The sequence below is a fragment of the Rhipicephalus microplus genome, chromosome 2 (genome assembly GCF_043290135.1).
Source record: "Rhipicephalus microplus isolate Deutch F79 chromosome 2, USDA_Rmic, whole genome shotgun sequence".
Lineage (NCBI taxonomy): Eukaryota > Metazoa > Arthropoda > Arachnida > Ixodida > Ixodidae > Rhipicephalus > Rhipicephalus microplus.
Genome location: NC_134701.1, coordinates 27,535,901 through 27,545,178, shown reverse-complemented (window position 1 = coordinate 27,545,178; position 9,278 = coordinate 27,535,901). Strand labels below are relative to the sequence as shown.

Below are 9,278 nucleotides of genomic sequence, written 5' to 3'. Positions count from 1 at the left end.
GCGGCACGTGCTAGTCTACGGCCAGGATGGAGGTCAGGGTTCATATTACGGGGTAGAGGTTCCACCCATAGCTTTTGACGCAAGAGCTCTGGTACCGGCTGCAGAGGGTCTTGGTCAGATATCGGGTTAAGGCCAAGTCTGTGTAGAAGACGGCGCCCTGAAGGCGTCTGCGACAGTCGATTGATTTGGTTAACGCGATGAGCTTCGCGCATCTCTGCAAAGGTGTTGTGTACCCCCAGAGCCGTGAATCGGCTGTTGGAAGTTGCAATAGGTAGGTCCAGAGCGCGTTTGTATACTGAACGAAGAAGGACGTCCAGCTGGTGCTCGTGTCGACGACGCAGGCGGAGGTAAGACAAGGCGTAGAGGACGCGACTGGTCACAAACGCGTGGGCCAATCGGAGGGACTGAGACCCGCGGAGGCCGCCGCGCTTGGTAGAAACTCGCCGTATCATGCGGCTCACCTGTTCGCTGGTGCGTCTGAGGCCTGCTATTGTGCCCTTTGGATCCAAGGACGATGTGAGGGGAAGGCCAAGAACCCGAATATTTTGTACTGACGGGACGGGCCCGGACGGAAGAAAAATTTGAGGCGGCGGTAGCGGAGAGACTGAGAGAAGAGCCGATTTAGCTGGACACCTACGCAGGTTCATGCGGCCGCATGAACCTGCGTAGGTGTCCACCAGAAGGGCAGCCTTTTACAGGCGTTCTTCGATTTGCGCTAAGGAGCCGGTGTTGGTCCAGATTGTGATATCGTCCGCATATAGTGCGTGTTGTATTCCCTCGACCTCGCTTAGAAGAGAGGGGAGGTTCATCATCGCCAGGTTAAAAAGTAGAGGAGACAGGACTGCCCCTTGAGGTGTACCCCGCATGCCTAATAAGTACGGGCCGTGTTCGGTAGAATTAAGGCGAATGAAGGCGGTGCGATGTGATAGAAAGGCGCGAATGTAGTTGAAAGTCTTCTGCCCGCAGTTTGTGGTAGACAGGTTAGTGAGTATAGTGCTGTTTTGACGTTGTCGAACGCCCCGCGGAGATCGAGAGCGAGCACGGCTTTATCGTTATGGCGCATAGTAGTCGGCTCTATGATATCGTGTTGAAGCTGGAGCAGGATGTCCTGCGCCGACAGATGCGGGCGAAAGCCAAACATCGTGTCGGCAAAGGTGCTCCTGGCCTCCAAGTAGGCGGAAAGGCGTTCGCGAACCATGGTTTCCATGAGTTTGCCTGCGCAAGACGTAAGTGAGATGAATCTCAGTGCCTCAATACTAACGGACTTTGCCGATTTGGGAATGAATGTCACGACCGATGTGGTCCATTCCGTTGGAAGCGGAGAACCGTCCCATATCGAATTTATAAGCTGGAGTAGTGAGAGGTGTGCTTGGTCGGGAAGATTTGCCAGGAGCGATACTGTGATTCCGTCGCGTCCAGGGGCCGTGCCCCGTCGCATTTTCAAGAGTGCAAATCGTAAATCAGAAAGCGTGTATGGGGCGTCGAGGTCGGTGTTAGGGGCGCCGGAATACGTATATGCTGGGCCTGCGGGATCAATTGTGCGGCAGATGTAGCGGTCACAAAGTTCTCGCGCGAGTTCATCCGTAGTGCCCTGAAATGCATGCAGAACACGGTGGAGCTGGCGTTGCGTTTCTCCCCTGGTGGTGGAGGGATCGAGAAGGCTTCTAAAGAGTCGCCACGCACTCTTAGAGCTCATCTGGTTTGCAGCCTTCGAACAGGTGTCTGCCCAGTTAGCATCGGAAAGTTGTGCGGAGTATGCGGCCGCCTCTGCTGTGAGCGCCTCAACGCGAGCGCGAAGTTTCCGATTAAGTTTGTTGCGTTTCCAGCGCCTTGTGAGCCCGCGGCGAGCGTGCCGAAGATGTAGGAGGTGTGGATCGATTGCAGGAGTCAAATTAGAGGTTGCAAGGGTGCGAGTGTTCGCTTGTTTTATATGAAGAGCGTATGATGCCCACGCTGCATATTCGGTCGAGGAGAGGCCGGCGGGGAATGGTTGCATTCTGAACTGAGTCCAATCGGTGAGACGGGCTTGGCCCCAGTGTTGGCGCATTTTCTGCCGCGGTGTGAACGAAATGCGGAGTAAAAAGTGATCGCTGCCTAGGTTTTCGCCTAAATTTTCCCATGTAGCATCGCGGATGTGACGGGTGAGGGAGAGGTCGGGGCATGTGTCTCGCGTGACCGAGTTGCCGGAACGTGTGGGTTGTGCCGGATCGGTAAGAAGCGTCAGGCTCAGCGAGGAAATGAGCTCCTTGAGCTCTCTGCCTCGGGCCTTCTCGTAGTGGTAACCCCAGTGAGGGCTGGGGGCATTAAAGTCCCCGACAATCACCAGTGGTTGTCGGGCCGCTATACGCAGTGCCCGATGGAAGAGATGCGCAAACGAAGCCCTCGCAAGGCGAGGGGGACAGTACACGTTTAAGATATGTATTGATGGTTGGCCCCTCCGCTGAGACAGCACTGATATCATGCAGTAGTCGTAAGGAAGATCCAGATCGAGGTCGATCTGTATCGCCGTGTAAGCTTTATGCACGAGGAGGCATGTGGTGGTGCCGCCTACATAGGAGCAGTATCCAGAAAGGGATGGAGCAGGGCCAGATTCTTGGAGCGCCAAGACGGCCGGCTGAGAGCCAAGTGAGCTGAGGAAAAGGGAAAGATGTGAACGCTTTCGCCTGTTCCCGAAGCCTCCAGGGTTCCACTGTATGATCTCGAATTTAGACGCAATGTTTGAACGGGACGTACGATTGGTAGCCATCGTGACTGTCCTAGGTTTTATATTTGGTCCTCCATGTTCCGCTCGGAATCCTCAGAGGCAGGGAGGGGCACGGAGGCCGGATTATCCGACGGCGGGGTGGTGGTAGCCACCTTACGACGACGCCGTGGAGCTGTACCCTCACTGCTCATCGAGCAGGAGCGGGAGCGCGATGCCTTGGGTTGAAACTGGGTGATTGCCCAGGCTTGAATAGCCTGGGTAACCTCTACTACTATGCGTTGGACCGAGAAGCTGGTGAGGAGGTGATTAATCGAAGCTTCGACGCGCGTGAGGCGTTCCTCTACGCGCGGGGTGTGCTCTTCGCTAGGGAGAGTTTGGTTAGCGGGCAAGAGAACCTGAGGTGCCCCAGGAGCCTCAAGAGCTTCTGGAGTAGATGTGGCACCGGTTCCGAGTGCTGGAGTACACATGGCTGCTTGAACCGGCGGTTTAATGGGAGTGGACTTAGCGCGAGGACTAAGCTTGGACGTAGCTGGCGTAGCCGCCTGGACAGAGGAGGCAATACCGGATGGCCTTGCAGTACACTGTTGTTGGGGTTGAAGTCGCTTATTTAAGAGTTCGAGTTGTTTAGTTAAAAGAGAATTTTGCTTTTGAAGTGCCGCAACTTGCTGGCGAAGGGCCGCAAGTTCGGGAGAAGGAGGATCGACAGAATGGGGTGAGAGAGGCTTAGAAGCACCTTTCTCTGCCCAACTGCTCACCTGAGGTACCGCCGCTGGTGCTTCGAGCGGTGGGAATGCTTGAGAGTCGGCGTGGAGTGGTGGAGTCGAATGATGCAGGTTTGTGCTGCTGTCTGGCTGTGACGAACATGAGGTGGTCCCTCGAGGAGATGTTGAGGGCTGCTTGCGTTTCCGATATTTTCGGTATTTTGCCATGCAGCCACTGGTCCCAGTCTCATGGGCGCCGTGGCAGAGGAGGCACTTGGGGTGGCAGTCGTGGGCATTGAGACCTGCAGGTGCGGGGGTTCCACATTTGGCACACTGGGTTGGAGCGTCGTGATGGCACTGAGGTGGTCGATGACCGATGGTACCGCACTTGGTGCATACAGGGACCGTTTTCTTGTAGGCACGGATATACGTCGCCACGCAGTGGTAGAAGAGGAAGCGGGGTAACTTCGTGCCCTCGAAAGTCACCACCGCCGCCGCGGAATCTCCGAGTTTGCGGACCGCAAGGATAGTACCTTGAGGCCAATACAGTTCAGACTTTATCTTCTCCGGGCTTTCAGCAGGGTTTACATTGATGACGCCTTTGCATGTATCCCCTGGTGCCTTGGCGTGGCCTCGAACGGGCAGCTGCTGATCCCCCACTTGCAGCTGGAAGTCCCCGAGGAGTCGCTGTGCCATAGGCAAAATGGTGGTGCTACAGACCAAGATGTTCTGTTCCCAGATTGGCCACACTTGAATTTGCGTGGTAATCTGGTCGCCGAGGTAGCTGCGGATGGCGTCGCCCGCGCGATCGGCCGGGACAAATGTGCGTAGCTCGCAGGGAACGTGAGGTTTAACTACTACGATGTAGTCGTCGCGAGAGAGGCGAGGAGTCTGACGCGGACGCCACTTGCGTTGCTTCGCTGGCTGCGAGGACGGAGCAGAGGTAGGCACACCACCGGAGGGATGGCGCACCGGCGTTCCTTGCAAGGCTGGGGAATGGTGGCCCGCCGTGGCGTCTCGTTGTTGTTGAGACGCAGACTTCGATTTCGCTTGCTTGCGTTGCCACAGTCTCACCATGTCGTCGAGGTATTCATCTTCTGATGGCATAGTGTTTTCGGAGGATGAAATCTCCATGGACAGCATTTGGCTTGAGGTAGGATCATAGCCCGTAACCACGTTAGCGGCCGCCATCGCCGGGCTGAGAGCCCTTAGCGAGGCGGCGTTGTAGCTGGGAGTGAAGGACGTCCCTCAAGTTGTCAAAACTGGACCCACCTGGACGAAGGTGTTGTCTAGGCGAAGCGGAGAACTTGGCGGTGACGATAAATCCAAGTTTTAGGGTTACCAAGGTGGATATCCACAGAAATAGCAGAAAATCTACGGAGGCGATGTGGAGTGCGTCCGTCACCATTGAGCGCTCGCAGCGCCCCCGTCTCGGGTAGAAGTCGAGCAGAGTAGCCGGTGCTGATAAGAGCAACGTTTATATACACTATTTACACACTAAAGGTAGCGTAATACTATATGTTGATGGTAGCATCATGGAAGCTTGATGAGAGCTTCCGAGAGCTGGTTCAGAGCGCCTCGGTGCTCGCGTTTCAAGCCCTGGTCTTCCCAAAATGTTCTGCAAGAGAAAACAATGGACAGTTTGCAATAATCTGTAAGGCAGCTATTCTGTTATGTTAGTTTTTTAAAACTCTCGTTCACAGACTGCTTTTCTCGCTCAATTCATTTTTGCCATTCCCCTTTTTGAGATCTTGTACTCGCGTGCCTTCGCTGGAATTTGGAGAGGTGACATTTTGTTGTACTCGCGGTTTCAAAATGAGAAAGAAAAGTAGTCTGTGAACGAGACTTTTTGGTTGAAAAACAAACCTTACAGATCACTACGTGCAGATCACTGTAAACTGACAGACTGCATGTCCATTCAGTTCAGGGCAATGTTACTAGATCCTGCCAGTTCTCAAACTCCCACGGCGGCTGCCGTCGATGCGTGGCCCCGTTTCGTTTCCGCTCACCAGACGGCGCGGTGGCCACGGTTAGCCTAAGGTCCCTAGATGAAACAAGGTAGCGTCACTCATTGTTCTCGAGCCGTCCTCCTCACTCTCTCGATTACTCCTCTTTTTCTCTGCCATCCAAGGTCTGTGATAGGTGAATTCGTTGCACGTGATGGTATTAGTGGATGGTGGTGATATTTATTATAAAGCAAAAGGTTCAAAACAAGTGCGCATGTGCATATGGTTCCAGTTGGATTCTTGCCGCGACGAAAGACGAGATCGTATCCTAAGGTCCCTAGACTAGGGACCTTATTGTATCCAAGACATCAGCTGTAGAAGAGGAGCGTTCCATTTGGCGTGAAGTCGCTCGGCCAAGCATGCTTCGCAGTAGATCTTGAGTACGTTAAGTACTTGCCAATTTTTGAACAATGCCGGGTTGTTGTGCTGTAGGCTGCAGCAACAAAACAGAAGATGGTTTCTCGCTCTACAACATACCTCGTGGCATCCGGAATAGTGCACGCCGTGAAGTGTGGCTATAAAACATTTCACGCGAGGACTTCCGTGCAACGCCGTCGACGCGGCTTTGCGAGGTGAGTTGATTTATCGGCTTTTGTTGAAACGCTACACAACGCGCGTCTAACGCGCGTCTAGTACGTGACCTTCGTTACAAATATTTGTGCGTATGCATGTACGGTTTAATACAGCTTAAATGACTGCACTTTCAGGAGCATTTCACGCCAGACCAGTTTGCGCCCCTTGCTCTTGAACGCGGCGTAAAGAAGCTCAGACGCGACGCTGTGCCAACGCTTATTAAGCCTTCCCGGCAGCGAAGGCGCACGAAAAGACCTCTGCTTTCAGGTATGTCATTGCGCTGTTTGTATTACTCGTGCTGCATTATCTGAATAATCGCACTGCTCGATATCTTGTAGGAGCATTACAAGTTTAGTTTTTAGGTAGACAAACAAACATAGCAACTTGAACATAGCTACTGAAAAAGATTGTCGGGCTGTACGCGACCGATATTTGGTTCCTGCGGTAAGCACGGGATGACTACACTGAAAGGCGCAGTGGAGTAAAAATGCATCACAGCTGATCCCGCTTTCACGCGATGCTGCAAGATTGCTAAATTGCACTGCCAGCATACCATCCCACCCCCACCCCCCCCTCCTACCCCCACTTTATTTGTGAGTGGTAACGCCGGCACAGGAACGTTTTGTCTTCACGTTTGAATTAAAGAACATTCTGCATTCGCAAGAAATCTATAGACTGTGAAAAAAATCAACATGTACGGAGAGAGAGAAAATTCAGTTTTAACGTTATTTATGTCATCAATACGTTACAAGGAATCACTTGCAAGAGCTAATCACTTTGTTCGAAATAACCTGGTGTATTTCTTACGGACTCGCATGCATTAATGAGGGAAAAGTCGCATGCTTTATGCGTTACGCATAATTTTACAATATAACTTTCTGGGGCTGCAGCAAAGGGACTCATTAAAGATGTACGCACGTATGAAGCACACCGCATGATCAGTTGCGTTAATGTTGTCATGTGTAAGTGACAACAGGGGTTAGCGACCGCATCGAAGCTTTGTGAGCCGCTGAGACCACTGCGATGCTTGGGGCACCTGGCCCTCTGTGTTGGTTGTTTTGTGCATTGCCCGTTGGGGCCATCGAGTAATTGAGTGCTTCAGACATCCCCTAATCGAAAACTGATTTTCTTAAGCTGAAGCCACCATTGCTGAAATGACGCATTACGGATTCGGAGTTTCGAAATGACAGCCGCTTGGCAGCAAACAGCATTTAAGGGTTGTACGCTCCTTGCTACTGCAAACAGTTGAAAATGCAGTCATTTCTCCTCTGTGTCTCTCTTTTTGTTGGTCCGTTTATAGCGCTTCATTTCACCAAGTTAGAAATGCATTTTGGTGCACAAATAAAACACATGTACGCATTGTCGCATGCAATCTACGTGGTAGCAGTTGGAGGCCATGCAACAAAATCCAATGCATTTTGTTTTCCTTTTGTGCATGTTTAAATCTTGCAGCAATATTACGTGCACTGTTGCATGAACTTCAACTGCCCTGCCTTAATTTGCACAGCTGAACATGGTCTCTGGTTTGTGCAATCGATGCGCCCTTTTCGATATTTGTAGCGACAAATGTTACATGCACACAGTAAAAAAGAATGTGTCCATTGATTGTGATTACGTGTACATGAAAGCATACGCGTAAGACTCGAAGCAATGTTGTGTCTCACGTATTCATCAGGCATCCCATCAGTGTGGCATACACGCTAGTTTTGTGTTCAGATGCCGGAGTTGAGGAACTGTGTGACAATAAACATTGAAACGCTAATACAATGAGTGCAGTGAATTTGCTAGGTTGGCGTATAAGGAGACTTCGAAGTTTGTTAACAAAGCGTCGACTTCTTTGGAGCGGTTTAAGTGAAAGCAGCTGCTAGAATGGTTGAATAAAACGGCATTTCAATCAATTGTACTACTCTTGTCTCGTTTGATTTTATAGTGTCTGCTCATTTATGAACGACATTTTCAGGAAATGGCATGAGCATTGACAGCAGCTCAATAGGACATGACCATTGCTACTTTCACGGATCTCATGAGAGTGATACTCAAGGTACGACTGCGGTGACATTCATGGTGTAGACGTGGAAGTAATGCTTGTAATTAACCGAGATGGATGGCTTCTATCTTGTAGAAATGTCCCCAGAGGATACGCCCCACCTTTGAATTGAAGCAGAAGTGGTTGGCCAAGGTACTCTGGACATTGTGCAACAGAGTTCTGCGTGCAGTATACCAAGTAAGCAGGTGTATGTTTATTGCATCATGCACGTAACTATTTTTTTCTTTTAGTGGAGAAAACAATTTTTGAAGTTTAGTCCCACTATTGCACAATTTTACTACGGGGCTATAGAAACCAACTCAATTTGCTGCATAAAAAAGAGTTGTGTACTCGCACTACATGGTTTTAAGTTTTTTTTTTATTAGCACTTTATTTTGTATGTTCGTAAATGCATCATCCTAGTGGAAGTATCTCCTCATGACCATGAAATTGGCTTGCGTAGTTCCACAACGAAAAATAAAAAACACTGCAGTGATTCTGCGCATGCACAGCTGGGCCACTTGGAGTTCGTTGCTACACACATAATGGTTGTAAACAAAGAATACTGAAAAAGGTAGACCTGCTTAAACTGTATCGGCTGCTAGTACTTTATTGTAATTTCACTGCACAGCTAAGCTGACGCACGGTTGTCTTTTGAAGCAGACCTAAGTTATGCAACTTACTCGCATTTATGATACCATGTGATGCACTTGCAGTGCTATTTAAGGAAGCGCATTCACACTGCATGTGCTTAGGTGAAGCGTCAGGTATTTTGAAGCTTCCAATTACTTGAAACTCGTAACGCTGCAGTTTATGCGCAGGGAATTTGTTTATGTTTTGTTGCGAAAATAAAATTTATACATTCCCGTGATTGTTTTTAGCTATCACTGTCCATATGAAGCTACAGATGTATACACGCTTCACGAATTCCATGACGGCGTGGAACTGAATGGAAGAGCTTTTTTTTTTAAAAATGGCTCGAAGCTTGCACTAATCTACGCAATGTCGATACACAGCTAAGCTGATCGGCGCCATGCTTATTTATTGCTGTATAAAGACACAGCATTTGCTCTAAGGGTGCTTGAATTTCGCTGCAGCGATGTTGAACTTTTGCTTGAACTTGGCTTGGTGGACCGCAGTATATAACTCTTTCGTGTTAAAAAAGCAATAATATGTATTGTTAAGCTGCGAACTCGCTCCAGGGGTCTGAAACATGCTGACTGCAGCTTGCAGAGGACTGTCTTCGTCCCGTATTTCTTTTTTTTTCA

General features: G+C 50.2%; 1 long non-coding RNA gene across 1 annotated transcript; it reads left to right on the top strand.

The window, feature by feature from the left end:
• The first annotated feature begins 5,445 nt into the window (after positions 1 to 5,445).
• On the top strand, positions 5,446 to 8,789 carry LOC142796189 (uncharacterized). Its single transcript, XR_012893603.1, has 3 exons — positions 5,446 to 5,983; positions 7,945 to 8,025; positions 8,107 to 8,789. It is a non-coding gene; the product is annotated as an uncharacterized LOC142796189 (long non-coding RNA).
• Positions 8,790 to 9,278: the final 489 nt, after the last annotated feature.